The following is a 17,480-nucleotide window of genomic DNA, read 5'->3' as shown; positions in this document are numbered from 1 at the left end:
CGGGGCGGGGGGCGGGCTTCAGTTCCATGGAGGACAAAGACCATCATGCCAACCACCAGGAACGGAAGTCCAAACACTGCTGATCCTTGTATCTTGGTATTGAGGCCACCAAGGAGAACACAGTGCAGTAAGGCACTGATCTAGAATAAGACTTCACTTACTTAGAGAAGAGATAGCAACACATTAGCTTGAATAGTGGCTCTCAGTCTCCCATGGCCAGGAGGTGTCTCTCCGCAGCCAGCACAGGGCAGTTCACCCAGGTACACCCTCGCCTCATGCCCCAGTGGGAGGAGCTCGTGTCCTCCTCACAGAGGATGCAGCAGCAGTGCGGTTGGTCAGGTGCCTTATGACACACACCCTTGAGCAGAACAAAAGAGCATTTGCTCAGCTTGGAACAAGGAATGGATGCTCCTGCCATAGGAAGTGCTAAGGCCGGTGCGGCTGTGTGGGCTCCTTACCTCTCAGTAGGAAGTGTTCCAGACGCAGGCGCGTTCTTGGGAGACTCAGTGGTGGTCAAAAGACTACACGCAGGAGACTGCCTTTCCCCGCATTCCTGTTTGTGTGTGATTTGTGGCCGTCCCCACTCTGATTTGTGAGTCTGCCATATGGAGTTTGGTGAAGACTGTAGCTTTTGGAAGAGTTCTCAGAGAAACATAATAGCTTCTTTGTCCTCAAGGCCCCCCAAAGTAGGATTGAGAGTACTTTTACCCTTATGATAAACCATGTTATGTTTTAAGTCACTCATTTAAAGCTAAACCATGGGGACGGATCACGAAAGGTTATGAAGGAGAATGCACACTGCATTCGGTGTGGGTCTTCAAGCCGTGTCATTTAAGCTGGAAAGAGGGAAATAATGTCCTAAGACAAAGGTGCTATGATTGTACTTGGCCTTGAAGTAGCAGATAAATTCTTTTTTGCCCAGATCTGTTCCATCAAACACACATAATTAAGATTTTGTTGCCAATTAACTGAAGGTGTATGGACTTAGAAAATTCTCTCTGAACCCCATGCTTTATGTGAACTAGTTTTGAAGTGTATTTGGAAGAGAGAACATTTTTTTTTTTCTCTTAATGGTTGTTTTTCAGTTAGAATTGCTGTGCTTAGATTGTGGCTGACCTCTCTTAAAACCTTAATTTAAATGAGGAGTAAAGAACTCCACATTCTCTTGTGGGGTCCATTCTGACTGCAGTATTCTTCAGTTCTGTGTTTCGGGAAGGTACACGGTGGTTCTGAATTGTAATTAGAGTGGCAGTGAACTCTTGTTCTCCCAGAATGTCAATGCTATGGCACAGTTTCCCAGCATCGTTGCGACAACAACAGAAACAACAGCAGCAAAATTATGGTTCTGTATTCCTTTCGATGAGCAGAGAAAGTAGAAATATTTAATCCTAAGAGATTTACTGGTTAAATTATTTTTTAATGATTATTTTTATTTTTAAAATTTTTGTTTCTAATTAAAGTATCCCTGACATATAATATCAGTTTCGAGTGTATAGCTTTGTGATTCAGCAGTAATATACATGAGGAAATGCTCACCATGAGCAGTGTACTTACCACATCACCACCTAAACTTGTAACAATTTATTGACTGTGTTCTCAGTGCTGTGCTTTTCAACCCCTGTGACTTGGTTAATTTTTTTGACCTATACAGTAAGTGAAGTTTTATTGGAAGGAAACATTGTTTCTCCTCTCTGACTGCGCTGCCTGCATCCTCTTAGCTCCTCATCCTGATTCTTCCCTCTTATTCTGAACCCTTTTTTTTTTTAACATTATTATTTATTCATTTGAGAGAGAGAGGTAGCAAGAGAGAGCACGAGTGGGGAGGAGAGGGAGAAACAGGTTTCTCACTGAGTGGGAGCCTAATGTGGGGCTTGAACCCAGGATCCTGGGATCATAACCTGAGCCGAAGGCAGACGCTTAACGACTGAGGCACCCAGGCGCCCCAGAACCCTTCTTTCTAAATGACGCTCTGTTCTCTTGAATCTTCAGCTGTTCTCTCCCCACTCACCTCTTTTCCTTTGTTTATACACATGCCTGCTTCCCCCGTTTAGAAATGGAAAACAAAATAGAAATTTTCCTCTGGCCATGCTGTTTCAGGGAACTGGCCTATGATGCACCATGTATGTATGTATGTATGTGTTATTTTTTATTATTATTATTAATATTTTTTAGAGAGAGAGTGTGTGTCCGCAGAGGGGTGGGCAGAGGTAGAGGGAGAGAGAGAATCTCAAGCGCACTCGCCACTGAGCTCAGAGCCCCACGTGGACTCACTCAGGACCCTGGGACCGTGACCTCAGCTGAAATCAAGAGTTGGACTCTTAGCCGGCTGAGTCACATAGGCGCCCCTGTGATGCGTCTTTTAAATAAAACTTTCCAAACAGGAACATTTTGCTACCTCAGTACTTCATTGTCTGCTCTACCCTCTATTCCTTTTTTTCCCCCCCTTTCTTCAAGATTTATTTATTTATTTGAGAGAGAGAGAGCAAGCATGAGCACAAACAGGATCAGAGTAGGGGGAGAGGGAGAGGAAGAAGCAGGCTCCCCTCTGAGCAGGGAGCCCAATGCAGGACTTGATCCCAGGACCCTGGGATCACGACCTGAGTGAAAGGCAGATGCTTAAGTGACTGAACAACCCAGGCGCCCCTACCCTCGCTTCTTTAGCCCTCAATAATCTTCTTCTGCCTTAAGTCCATAATAACTGATCCTCAATCTTCCAGGTCACTTGTGACACAGTGACACAAAGGAGAGTCCTTTTTTAGTCCCTTTTCATCCTCCTTGATAAGCGGGCAATATTTAACACTTGTGCCCTTCATCCTTTTTGCAGAAATCAGTCACCCTGTTTGTTTTGTTTTGTTTTTATTTTTTTTTTCAGATTTTATTTATTTATTTGAGAGACAGCACAAGCAGGCAGAGAGGCAGGCAGAGAGAGAGGAAGAAGCAGGCTCCCTGCTGAGCAGAGAGCCTGATGCGGGGCTCGATCCCAGGACACTGGGATCATGACCTGAGCCGAAGGCAGAGGCTTTAACCCACTGAGCCACCCAGGCGCCCCTGTTTTGTTTTATTTTTTGACACAACTTTGATAGTCCTCTATTTCTCACTGTTTGTTACTATTAATTTTCCCCTTCTGTTACTCTAAAAATTCCACCCTGGGGCTTTCTCTCCTGTTTCTGTAGCCTTCTGTGGTGTTTACAGACACTCTTCTAACTTTAATCATTTCTTCTCTCTCTCTTTTTTTTAACCACTAGTCCTGATCTCTCTCCTGAATTCTTTACCCCCACACTTTTCATTTACAGAAATTTTCACATTAAAGATTTCTTAGTTATATCGGTTATGTAGTCAAGTAAATTACCAAAACAGAGCGATGGTAAGAAAAAAATTATAGTACTATTAATAAAGTGAATTGTTTCTTACTTACTCCTGAGTGCCCAACCAATTGGGTCATTGAAAAGCAGAACTAAATCTAAGAGACGCAGAGCTTTCATGGCAGCCTGGAAACTGAAGTTTAGGGGCGAGCAACCGTGAATAACACCCCATCGAAGTGGCCGTCTGAGGAAGTGGCCATTTCCATCACCACCAAGAAGCTGCCTGAGTCGGACATCTGTCTGCCGAATCCAGAACGTACCACCTCCGCTTCTTAAGTATATTCTCCAATATACTTAACCACAATTAAGAAAATGTTGGTCGTTTCTACAGCCCGATTTTTCTCAAGTTTCATGTGGACACAGGGAGTCTTCCTAACTTCCTGTCTTCACCACCTGTCTTAGCCAGGTTCCCCGGTGAAACCAAACCGATCGGATCAGGGTCTGTCATCCTCCCTCTCCTCTCTCTGTCCCTCTCTCTGCGGGAGAGCTTGTCACAGGGAGTTTGCTCACATGGTGAGGGAGACTGAGAAGTTTCAAGATCTGCAGCCCCGAAGCTAGAGACCCAGGAGGGAAGGTTCACGGCTCTAGTCTGAGTCTGAAGGTCTGTGAGCCAAGAGCACCAAGGATGTAAATTCCAGCCCTAAAGCCTACAGCTGCAAGACCCCAGAAGATGCATATTTCAGTCCGAGTCGGACGTCTGGAAAAAATCTGCATCTCCGCTCAGCACTCAACACAAGAGGCAGCTACTCTGTTCCTCTCAGACTCACCTGGTTGGAAGAGAACCACCCGCAGGGCAGAGAGCAAGTGCTTTACTCCTCTCGCAGGTCGGATGCTAACCTCATGCGAGGGCCCTCCTAGTCATGCCCAGAGTAAGGGGTCCCCCAATCTCTGGGGACCCTCTGGCCCAACCACGTTGACACGTAAAATTAACCATCACGCCGCTCACTTCTTTCCCCTCAGATGGCACGTAAGCAAACCAGGGTTGGTTCTCCGCGGGCAGCTCACCTCTTCGTGGTCAGGATTGGGAGGCAAGCCAGAGGATGGTGCTTTTCCAGACGTGCTCTTCCCTGCCTTTCCAGTAGAACAGTGCCTCTACTTCCCCATAAGTTGTGTTAATCACCCGAGTAAGCCAAGTCACCACAGTCACTCTGCTTTCCCTCTACTGGTTCAGTGACACGCGGACCCCGGAATGACCAGGTCTTGTCTGCTACTGCAGTGCGACCCCCTTCATTTTCTTGGCTGAACGGCTTCTGCTTTGGCTACTGTTTTAGCTTCCAGCGCAGGCTACCCTGATGTACAGGAGACACCCCAGTCCAGAGCAGCTCAGACAAGATAGTATCCTCTCTTTCACGAGTCCAGAGCTGGCAGGGAGTTTAGAACGTAATAGTATCTCTGTGTAATAAGGTTATCCAGGGGTCCCATCAATCTGGTTCTGTCTGGTCGTTTTGTAATATCTTAGGGTCTTGTCGGCACGGTCACAACTGACTCACCTGCACTACTGCCGTGAATTTGAGCCCATGCAAATACGGGAAAAAAGGAAGCAAAGTTCAGAATTTTCCTTTTTAAAGGTTTTGATCTGGAAGTTGCACACATCATTCTGCTCACGCTCCATTTGTGAGACTATAAATACTCTCTATATAGCCACGTGATTAAGTTCTAGCAAATGGAGCGTGAGCAGAATGATACATGTATATATATATCATCAGATACATACATATGGAAAACTGGAACTTGTTTCTGATTGGGCAGCCATGTGCTGGACAAATACTCAAGCTGTTCTATTATTCCCCTGCACAAGGGGATCATTGGTCTTGGTGAAATGATCAGTCTACTGTATAGTGCTAAAATCTCTAAAAAAAATCAAGACCCTTAAGTTTCAGGGATAGGAAGCAACATTACAAGAGAGACAGTAGGTAGATAAGGAGGGATGTCACTGACACTCCTGGGCTCCCAGGCCTGGGTAGTGTGGCTTTGGGAGATGGAACTTCTCATCCTGGACATGGCTGGAAGCCTAGCTCACATACTGAAGGACAGCGGCCCAAGATAAACCTTCCCTATGGTCTGTCCCTCTGGGCTTCTCTGAGGACACTGGGATGCCCTGTCTGTCCACGTGGGCATGGTTCCAGCATATCAAGTGTTTGCTGCCAAGGTCAAATGTTGCCTTCCTCAACCAACTGGTAGGGAACATCTCAGAAGACTCTGAGAGGAAGAAGAGGCACTATAGTAAGAGTAGAGGTGGTGAGAATTTGAGTTGCTTGTTCACGCAGCCTTCTCTTCTATACACGGAATAGCACTTCTCAAGAATGCTGAGACTGTACTTCACCAGCGTATTTCCTGGTGTCATTCATCCTGGGCCATATTGAATCTCAGTTTCAACTAGACAGTGAGAACTTGCACAGGGACTTGAGTTGGCCCCAAATAAACCAGTCTCAGGATTGTGTCTCTCTTTCCTTGACTTAAAATTCTTAGAATTTTGAAGAGTATGAGCATCCCATCTAGACCTGCCTCGTCTTAAATCCTGGTTTTATACGAACTAGTGGAGTGATTTGGATAAATTGCTTGACTTCTATAAGCTCAGGTTCCTTGTCTATAAAACAGATACAGCCCTACCCCTGGATTACTTACGAGAATGTTTAAAGAGGTGAGAATAGTGTGTAGCACACAGTACAAGTGGTATAAATGATCGCTCTTACTCTTTTTATTGAATGTAAGTCAGTATCTCTTATTTGCCAGTAAAAATTCTTCTTCCTTTTGTTCTAGCCTTAACTTCCACCGTTGCATGACACCAACCACGTGCTTCATTTTTGCTAAGCTGGACTACAGCATGTTTCCTGACGAGTCTCTCAGCTTTGTGTTTGACATCTTTTTCTGATATGTCCTTTCATGGAACACTGCTTATTGGATTTCACACATTTTATGATGTTCATTTCAAGTCCCGCTGCCATTGTGAAATCTTTCTTGCTATTTTCCTGTCTGCCTGGAATTTTTTCTCTCAAAAAATCTTCATTGCAGATCATTTTTTTTTTTTAGGACATCTCATTAATTACTTAACTGAGTAAAAAATTAGATACTTCTTAAGTGGGTACCTATTGTGTTTAAGAAGACTTTTTCCCTCTAAGAAAGCAGATTGCAAATTTGGAAAAGAAGCAGACATAGAAATAGATAATTTGAATACAGTGGCTCTGTGTCATTAGAGTAATGGTTAACATTATCTAACAGTTCAGAAGATAGCTTATTTAACTCTGAATTGGGAAGCCAGTGAGGGCTTCTTGGAAGAAGTGATGCCAGAAGGAGGTTGGATAAAACATTATGAAATTAACCAAATGACAGCCAGTGGGAGGTCAGTTGCATGAAGGTTGGTACAAGTCAGAGGTGAGCTTGGTTCTCATGGGAATGGGGTGAGGAGTATTATGGAAAAGCAGACACTGGGAAAGTAGGATCCCAGAGGATTGTGTATGAGAGAGTAAGGAGCTTGGACATACTCTTAAGTACCGTCAAAGTAATTCATCTCGGTAGTAGCATGGAGATGGGGCTTTAGGGCCAAAAAGACCAATTAAAAATATATTGCTGTTTGTATGTCTTCTTTGGAGAAGTGTCTGTTCATGGCTTCTGCCCATTTTTTGACATGATTATCTGTTTTTTGGGTGTTGAGTTTGAGGAGTTCTTTATAGATCTTGGATATCAGCCCTTTGTCTGTAGTGTCATTTGAGAATGTCTTCTCCCATTCCGTGGGTTGCCTCTTTGTTTTGTTGACTGTTTGCTTTGCTGTGCAGAAGATTTTGATCTTGATGAAGTCCCAAAGTTCATCTTCACTTTTGTTTCTTTTGCCCTTGGAGATGTGTCTTTTTTTTTTTTTTTTTAAGATTTTATTTTATTTATTTGACACAGAGAGAGAGATCACAGGTAGGCAGAGAGGCAGAGAGAGAGGTGGGGGGAAGCAGGCTCCCTGCTGAGCAGAGAGCCAGATGTGGGACTCGATCCCAGGACCCTGAGATCATGACCTGAGCCGAAGGCAGAGTCTTAACCCACTTTGAGCCACCCAGGCACCCCAAGGAGACGTGTCTTGAAAGGAGTTGCTGTGGTCAATGTCAAAGAGGTTACTGCCTGTGTTCTCCTCTAGGATTTTGATAGATTCCTGCCTCACATTGAGATCTTTCATCCATTGAATTTATCTTTGTATATGGTGTAAGAGAATGGTTGAGTTTCATTCTTCTATGCATAGCTGTCCAATTTTCCCAGCACCATTTATTGAAGAGAATATCTTTTTTTCCACTGGATATTTTTTCCTGCTTTGTTGAAGATTATTTGACCATAGAGTTGAGGGTCCATATCTGGACTCTCTACTCTGTTCCACTGGTCTATGTGTCTGTTTTTGTGTCAGTAACATGCTGTCTTGGTGATCACAGCTTTGTTGTAAAGCTTGAAATCAGGTAATGTGATGCTGCCAATTTTGTTTTTGTTTTTCAACATTTCCTTAGATACTTGAGGTCTTTTCTGCCAGACAAATTTTAGGATTGTTTGTTTGTAATCATTAGCCACCAGGGAGATTCAAATTAAAACCACATTGATATACCACCTTACACCAGTTAGAATGGCAAAAATTGACAGGACAGGAAACAACATGTGTTGGAAAGGATGTGGAGAAAGGGGAACCCTCTTACACTGTTGGTGGGAATGCAAGTTGGTGCAGCCACTTTGCAAAACAGTGTGGAGATTCCTTAAGAAATTAAAAATAGAGCTACCCTATGACCCTGCAATTGCACTACTGAGTATTTACCCCAAAGATACAGATGTAGTGAAAAGAAGGGCCTTATATACCCCACTGTTCATAGAAGCAATGACCACAATCACCAAACTGTGGAAAGAATCAAGATGTCTTTCAACGGACGAATGGATAAGGAAGATGTGGTCCATATACACAATGGAGTGTTATGCCTCCATCAGAAAGGATGAATACCCAACCTTTGTATCAACATGGATGAGACTGGAGGGGATTGTGCTGAGTGAAATAAGTCAAGTAGAAAGAGTCAATTATATGGTTCACTTACTTGTGGAGCATAAGGAATAACACAGACGACATTGGGAGATGGAGAGGAGAAGTGAATTGGGGGGAAATCAGAGTGGGAGACAAACCATGAGAGAAACAAACTGAGGGTTCTGGAGGGGAGGGGTTGAGGGGATGCGTGAGCCTGGTGGTGGGTATTAAGGAGGGCACAGATTGCACGGAGCACTGGGTATGGTGCATAAACAATGAATCTAGGAACACTGAAAAAAAAAATATATTGCCATCATCCAGGTAATAGATAGTAGGAAAGGGTAGGAATAGTAAGAGTGAGGGAAGAGAAGGAAAAATTTGAAAATTATTCATGAGAAAATGAGTAAGACGTCATGATCAGTTAATTCTGAGAGATGAAGGAGAGGAAGAAGTAAAAAATACATCCTTTAGGTTTTAACAGGGATAACAGGGAGGTTGGCGATGCTGAAGATTCTCACTTCAATCTGAAACTAACACAGTACAGATGACAAGAGCAGGCTCCGTGTAGTTACCGTGTACCTATTGCTGATCATACGTCTGGCCTTTTCACTTCCACTGATACACAGAGATATTACCGTTTGAGGTGAAAACTTGAATTCAAAAGACAAAGAAGAATGTGTATTTATGGAATCTTTTCCCACAACGTCTGTATCTATATACCGACCAGTTGTTCATACCATCTTATTTCCTGTTGATAGAGGAAACTGCTAAGGTGGAAAACATCCATAACCTTAAAAATAAAGGTGGGGGTGGTGCCTGGGTGGCTAAGTTGGTTAAGTATCTGCTTTGGCTCTGGCCATGATCTCGGGGTCCTGGGATCGAGCCCCGTGTCTGGCTGAGCACTCAGTGGGGAGTCTCCTTGGGGATTTCTCTCCCTCTCCCTCTGCCCCTCCCCACTGCTGTGCTCTCTCTTGCATTCTTTCTCTGTCTCAAATAAATACATAAAATTTAAAAAAGAGAAAGGATAAAGAAAAGAAGGAAGGAGAAGAAGGAAGGAAGGAAAGAAAAGAAAATCCATGTGGACGTTGATTTTACTTGAATATAAAATTTGCCAAAAAGTTGGAATTGGCAAGTATAATAATATGAAGAACATATATCTAATTAGATAATGAAAAATTGCTTTTTTATGGAGAATCAACTATCTACCCTCATTCTTTTTGAAAAAGAATTTATGTAATTATTCCGTACCGTAATCTATTTTTCTGTGTGTTGACATTAACGGCAGAATGCAGGAAGATCTGTTGGACAGAGAATCTGGAAACTTCCACTCTGTCATGAGCTTGGCTGCACAAGGAACGAGCTCTTTCATCTCTTCCTAAAACTCAGCGTATTATTTATGTTCTCTATAATCTGTATCTGTTCAATGCTTTGGTTCTGTAGTGAGGCCTAGACTTTCCTTAGGTATTTTTTTTTCTTATTTTTCAGTAACGCTCTTGTTGCAAACTTCTGACATATACTCTGACCGATTCACTGTGGCTCAGACATATTTGCCTTCTTTTTTTTTTTTTTAATATTTTATTTATTTGACAGAGAGAAATCACAACTAGGCAGAGAGGCAGGCAGAGAGAGAAGAGGAAGCAGGCTCTCCGCGGAGCAGAGAGCCCGATGCGGGGCTCGATCCCAGGACCCTGGGATCATGACCTGAGCCGAAGGCAGAGGCTTTAACCCACTGAGCCACCCAGGCGCCCCCATATTTGCCTTCTTGTTAGAAAATGCTATGGAAAGGGAGGCAGCGCCTGGGAACTGGGCTCAGACACGGTTGCCCACGAAGTACTCAAACCAGTCAATTATATAAAATGATATAATAGTGTAAATTATGTCTCTGAACTGAATGGTTTTAATTCCGTCTCTGTGAATATTGAGGGAATTATAAGGATAAAAAATGGCTAAGACTCCATTAACAGTCCATTAAGGCATCTCATTAGTAAGCTAAAGGGTTAAGACTTGATTAAAAAATAACGGACTAGTTAACTTGCAGGGACAGAATGAAATGAAATGGAAATGGGTTACCAGGTAGATGTAATTAGAAAGCGTTTTACGGAGTAGGCGTTTTATAAATACAGGTGGCATAAATGTATGAGAGAGCCTAATGTCTTGCTTTACTTTTTACTCTATATTCATATTGAATTTTTTTTATTGTTATTAATGTTCTTCCTCAGCTGATGGTAGTTGTATCTGCCCTTAGCGGAAGGCCAGCCTGCATCTCCTCCAAATCTCATCAGTAATTAACATGGGGAGAATGACGTGTGTGTGTGATCATGGGTGTGTGAAGAGGCCAGTGTTGTTTCCTGTTGGTTACCTGTTCCTGGTGAACTCAGACTGTTGATTGGAGATAATAATGTCCAGTGGATATTTATATTATAAGTGAATGTTGAGTAATGCTAGCCTTAAAATGAGCTTTTGAAAAGAAGAAATCCCTTCTTTGTAGGGGAAATTTATATTCACTGAGATGAAAACAGTAGTTATACCATGATTTGCACGGCATAAAACACACTTAAGAAATTTTCAGAAAAGTGTGTGGTGCCTTTATAACTGGTTTTCAGAATCCATTCAATTGCACATTAACTGATATGAAAATGGACGGAGGGCTAATCCAAGGAAGAAATGATGCAGATGATTTGTTTTGTGAGGCTTTGTGAGTTTTTGTTTTGTTTGTTTTGTAGTTTCACATACAATCCCTAGAGATGTACGGGAGGAAACAGGCTGTTCACAAAACTTAAATTCAGTGTGGAAACTGCTTTAGATTTTTAAATATATGTTTAGTTCCTAAATAACTTTCCTCTTTCCAGACCACCATGTCCTTGAAAAGTTAATTTTGTTTTATCTCTGGATCCAAGAGGCTTCACATGACAATAGCAGTTGAAAGCTTCCCAGGTAAAGATCCTTCAAAGAATAAGCGACTCGTGATTGGGAAGGATAAAAGTCAACAGTTTATACCACTCAATTGCTTTTAAGATTTTCATCAAATGCATCCCCTGCCGTTGAAACTTACTAGAGAAGCTTTCCAGCAGAGTTAAAATCATAAAACAATGACAATGTTACCTTTATTTCTCTGAGCTTTCAGATAGGAAAGCCAGTGACCAAACTGTGTATCAACTTCTTTCTTCCCCTTTTGGTGTTGGGGGGAAAAAAAAAGTCTCTTCTTACCCTGAGGTACAGTTTAAGCAAAAAGCACTTAGTTTTTGTTACCAACTAGAAACGTGCAACTTTATTCTAAGAGTTTTTGTATTTCAAGGATTCTGTTATGAAGATGACATGTAGTTACTCAAGGACAAAATCTTTCAAAACACAAAAAAAGGAGTTCATGGCAATTTTGAAAATAAATATTAACTTGTGACTGAAAAGGATTTCTTACTGATACCTCTCATCAGATGCCTAGAATTCGATTTTTTAAAATGTGTAAGTAGGGGGCGCCTGGGTGGCTCAGTGGGTTAAAGCCTCTGCCTTCGGCTCAGGTCATGATCCAAGGGTCCTGGGATCGAGCCCCGCATCGGGCTCTCTGCTCAGCAGGGAGCCTGCTTCCTCCTCTCTCTCTGCCTGCCTCTCTGCCTACTTGTGATTTCCCTCTCTGTCAAATAAATAAATGAAATCTTAAAAAAAATAAAATAAAATGTGTAAGTATTATGGTGATGGCAATAGCCTATCTTAACATAAGCAAAAATTAAGGGAGCTGGGGCACTTGACTGGCTCAGCTTGTAGAACGTGTGACTCTTGATCTCGAGGTCTTGGGTTTGAGCCCCATATTGGGTGTAGAGATTACTGAAAAAGGAATAAAATCTTAAAAAAAATCAAGGAGGCTGTGTTTTCTAGAATTTCTGGGATGTTGCCATTTATGACCACGTGCTGATGTCTGCTCCAAGACTAATACAAGTGAAAGAAGGCTTCCTTCTATTCCTGTTTCTGTAGGATATATTCCCTCTAGGGAGTAAAGGTATGACGGGAGCAGGTATGATAGTATCCTTCAAAAGCAAAGTGTAGTTTATCGCTACCCCACCAAAAAGATAAAGAATGCTGTACAAGACTTGCTTTATATTATATTATAAGCTAATAAAGGCTGAACTTAGTTCTTTTAGCTATTCACTGAATAGAGGCTTTGCTGTTAAATTGCCTTTTTGAGATTCAACTTTAAAAATTCCCTGATGTTGGCACTGAAAAGACACTGTCATAACATTCACTAAGATAAACTACACAAATCTGGCTAGATTTCTACTGGGCCAGTTACATTTTGCCTGCTTAAATTTTTCTGGATATGATATTTCTCTTTATATATATGAATGCCTTATTCTGCTGAATGATACTCAACATCTGGTACGTTTCATTTCATTTTAAAATATTTATTTATTTTAGAGACAGTGTGCGTGGGAGCAGGGGGAGGGGCAGAGAGAGAGGGAGAGAGAATCCCAAGAACTCGGCTGAGCATGGAGCCCAGTGCAGGACTCGATCCCATGCCCTGAGATCATGACCTGAGCTGAAATCAAGAGGCGGATGCCTAACCGACTGAGCCAGCCAGGCACCCATGTTACATTTCATTTCTTTAAAGTTTCTGAATTTTAGGCAGTGTCACCACATCAGTTTCTGTGTAGTTTTTGTTTGTTTGTTTGTTTTAAATTTTATTTTATTTTTTTAAACAGATTTAATTTATTTATTTGACAGAGAGATCACAAGTAGGCAGAGAGGCAGGCAGAGAGAGAGGGGGAAGCAGGCTCCCCGCTGAGCAGAGAGCCCGATGCGGGGCTCGATCCCAGGACCTTGAGATCATGACCTGAGCCGAAGGCAGAGGCTTAACCCACTGAGCCACCCAGGCGCCCTCTGTGTAGTTTTGATTAGAATTAAATTTAAAATGAGTTATTATGCCATTTTCTTATAGTCCCTAGAACATGGATAAATACATCCAAGATAAGTATATTCTAGTATGGTTGAGTTAATACTGAAGCTGCCGTTTAAAAATTTTGTGAAGAATGAGCAGTCCGTCCACGGGACAGAGATACTAAATAAAGTCCATGCCATCTTTCGCATCGATATCTTCTCTGCTGGTCCAGAGGAGAGTTCGCACTGAGGAAGCTGACATAATTACTCTGTGAATAGGACAAAAGAATCAGCAAGAAGCTGGGTGGGCCCCTCCATTCTTTTCATTGTCTTCTGTCAGAAATTAACATGTTGCATGGAGTTTCACAGTTGCTGTGGTGCATTAGGAAATTAGCTTACCCTTCTTGTTCGTCTCCCGGAAGATGTTTACCCCGCGCCACATTCTTCCCTCCGCAGTGCCCTTAGATTTGCCAACTACAGGGATTGCTGTTGGCATTCCTTCACCGATAAGGTTTCAGAAGCCCTCCTTACAACGTGTACTCAAATGTACGTGGCTTCTGGATAATCTCTTAGATTTCCTGTCCATTAAGAGTTGATGGGGGAACAGGGGCAGGGTGCCCTGTGCCCCCTCTCCGATATCTCAGCTCTCCAGCCACTACAGAATGATGGGGAGGAAAATCAACATTTCGATCTGATGTACAGTGTGCATGCAGGCATCTTTGCACACTGCCATTTCTTTTGATCTGTAACAAACGACACAAAGACAGTGCACCTGCTTCTAAAATGTAACTTCAGAAGAAATATTCTAGCCTCTTTCCCAAGTAGCCCGCTACCTTGGGCACTGTGATCTGGACGGCCCATAGCTCTGGTGCAGCCTCTCAGTGGCCTCCGGCCGTGGACAGAACCAAGGGCAGGCAGAGCCCGAAGGTGTTAGGGTGCTTCTCAGAAAGGAACGTGAGATCCTCCGAGACTTCAGAAGTGAGGAGAGGCTTCGAGGGAAGGTAGGGCTGTGTATTAGGCAGAGGTGAGCAAACAGAAGCCAGTGGGATTGGAATTGTTACTGTTAATAAGAGTGAGTACTGTGTAGAAAATGTAAGCTGTCCCACCTGCTGACATTCTTGGTTAGCTGTCAGGGCGCCTGAACGGAGAGGAAACCTCTCTCCGAGTCAGTGTGCACCACCCCAGGGGAGAGCAATACTGAGGTCGCCTATATAAGGCCAGGGGGTGTTAGAGCCAAGCTTCTCAAGCTTTCTTGTGCTTCAGAATTTCCTGGAGGGCTTGTTAAAAGCAACGGGCTCTACCCCCAGGGTTTCCGAGTTTGTAGGTGTGCAGAAGGGAATTTGTATTCCCCAAAGTTCCCGGTGAGGCTGCTGCTGCTGGTCTGGGTGTTCTGCAAACCACTGCACTTATAGCAGAGATGCGCATCCGCGGCCCTGGCCAGGGACACATCCACCCAGCCGGTCCCATTCTTCATGGAGGGGGCCGGCAGGAAGGCCAGCAGGGAGAATTGGGTTCCCGTGATTCTTTTGCTGCAGGAGCAGAGCCCAGGATGCTTTTGTCACTGCTGTCGTTTCATTAATATTGAGACAGTCAACGAATTAGGGAAGTTGGAAATTCTGCTTTTACAGGTTAAACAGAGATGGAGAGCTCATGAACACATTCTCTAGTCTAAAGCACCTAAGCAGGGCCTCCTGGGGGGCCTAGTCGGTGAAGCATCTGCCTTGGGCTCAGGTCATGATCCCAGGGTCCTGGGTTTGAGCCCTGAATCCAGCTCCTGGCTCAGTGGGGAACCTGCTCTTCCCTCTCCCTCTGCTCCTCCCTCTGCTTGTGATCTCTCTTTCTCTGTGTGTCAAATGAATAAATAAAGTCTTAAAAAAATAATAAAGCACCTAAATATTTTTAGTTTGTACTGCTGAAATCTTCCACACCCTGGGGGCTCCTCCCCCAACTTTTTTTTTGTAGTGACTTTAAAAACAATCTTTTATGGGATTCTATTTTTTAAAAATATTTTATTTATTTATTTGACAGATCACAAGCAGGCAGAGAGACAGACAGAGAGAGAGGGGAGGAAGCAGGCTCCCCATTGAGCAGAGAGGCCAATGTGGGGTTTGATCCCAGGACCCGAAGATCATGACCTGAGCCGTAGGCAGAGGCTTAACCCACTGAGCCACCCAGGCGCCTTGGGACTCTATTATATTGAGTGTGGACTCACGTGGGTTCATTAGGGAGATACTAATATGGCAAGCCCCAAACAACAAGTTCTTAAAACCAAACCCGCACACAGACTGGAAACAGATTCAAGCAAGTCCGAGAGCTCAGCAGCAGGGATTCCTGGACTCCCCTTTTCACTGGTGTGCTGGGCACTGCCATGGTGTTTCTTCACAACCACTCATTCAGCGACTTTGTGCTGGTAGCCTTCCTTTGTCCAGGCCTGGAGTGTCTACAGCACAGACACCGACCCATCGTCCAGTGCGTCAGAGATCCCTTCCCTGCCCTGCCTGTTAACCTGGTCCCGGCACATGGCTGCCTTTGTCTCCCGTCTGCTTTCCTGTCTCTCTCTTCATCTTGTTCTACTGGACAGCTCCTTCTTTTTTAAGACTAGGATTTCTTCTTTTGCATGGTTCCTCTAACTTTACTTCAGTTTTAGCTCTGCTTGAAAATGATCATGTGATTGTGGTAGATTCCAGAAAGAACTGCAGTCTGATACTGTTATCCCACCCCCCCGCCCCGCCCATGACTCACGGAATAACCGGTGGGTACGGTCCGCGGATCAGGTGCCACCGTTAGACCTGCTGCATCCGAACTGGTGCATTTTCCTGGAGCAGTACGTTATTTCTGTCTCCATTCAATATTCTGTTTTATTGAGCTCAGTGTTGAGCCTATAGATTCTTGTTTTGTACTTGGACTCTTGTTCAGTACATTTTTTTCTAACTTATTCTATTTCATATGGGAGAATTTACTGTGTGTGTGGTGGGGGCTGAGCGGGTGAGCAGCTGGCTCCTGGTTTCGGCTCAGGTCATGATCTTAGAGTCCTGAGATCAAGCCCTGCGTCAGGCTCCATACTCAGTGGGGAGTGCTTGGGATTCATTTTCCCTCTCCCTCTGCCCCTCCCACTTGTTGTCTCTCTCTCAAATAAATGAATCAATTAAAAAATGTTCTTGCTGTATGTTTTCTGCTTCCATTGAAAGATGCTGATACTATGCTACCTAAAGCAATCTACACATTTAATGCAATCCCTATCAAAATACCATCCATTTTTTTCAAAGAAATGGAGCAAATAATCCTAAAATTTATATGGAACCAGAAAAGACCTTGAATAGCCAAAGGAATATTGAAGAACAAAGCCAAAGTTGGTGGCATCACAATTCCGGACTTCAAGCTCTATTACAAAGCTGTCATCATCAAGACAGCATGGTACTGGCACAAAAACAGACACATAGATCAGTGGAACAGAATAGAGAGCCCAGAAATAGACCCTCAACTCTATGGTCAACTAATCTTCAACAAAGCAGGAAAGAATGTCCAATGGAAAAAAGATAGCCTCTTCAATAAATGGTGCTGGGAAAATTGGACAGCCACATGCAGAAAAATGAAATTGGACCACTTCCTTACACCACACACGAAAATAGACTCCAAATGGATGAAGGACCTCAATGTGAGAAAGGAATCCATCCAAATCCTTGAGGAGAATGCAGGCAGCAACCTCTTCGACCTCAGCCGTAGCAACATCTTCCTAGGAACAACGGCAAAGGCAAGGGAAGCAAGGGCAAAAATGAACTATTGGGATTTCATCAAGATCAAAGCTTTTGCACAGCAAAGGAAACAGTTAACAAAACCAAAAGACAACTGACAGAATGGGAGAAGATATTTGCAAACGACATATCAGATAAAGGGCTAGTATCCAAAATCTATAAGGAACTTAGCAAACTCAACACCCAAAGAACAAACAATCCAATCAAGAAATGGGCAGAGGACATGAACAGACATTTCTGCAAAGAAGACATCCAGATGGCCAACAGACACATGAAAAAGTGCTCCACGTCACTCGGCATCAGGGAAATACAAATCAAAACCACAATGAGATATCACCTCACACCAGTCAGAATGGCTAAAATTAACAAGTCAGGAAATGACAGATGCTGGCGAGGATGCAGGGAAAGGGGAACCCTCCTCCACTGTTGGTGGGAATGCAAGCTGGTGCAACCACTCTGGAAAACAGCATGGAGGTTCCTCAAAATGTTGAAAATAGAACTACCCTATGACCCAGCAATTGCACT

Source organism: Meles meles, chromosome 2 (assembly GCF_922984935.1).
Source record: "Meles meles chromosome 2, mMelMel3.1 paternal haplotype, whole genome shotgun sequence".
In the NCBI taxonomy this organism is placed as follows: domain Eukaryota; kingdom Metazoa; phylum Chordata; class Mammalia; order Carnivora; family Mustelidae; genus Meles; species Meles meles.
The sequence above is the reverse complement of the archived record's forward strand: the minus strand, read 5'-3'. Positions refer to the sequence as shown.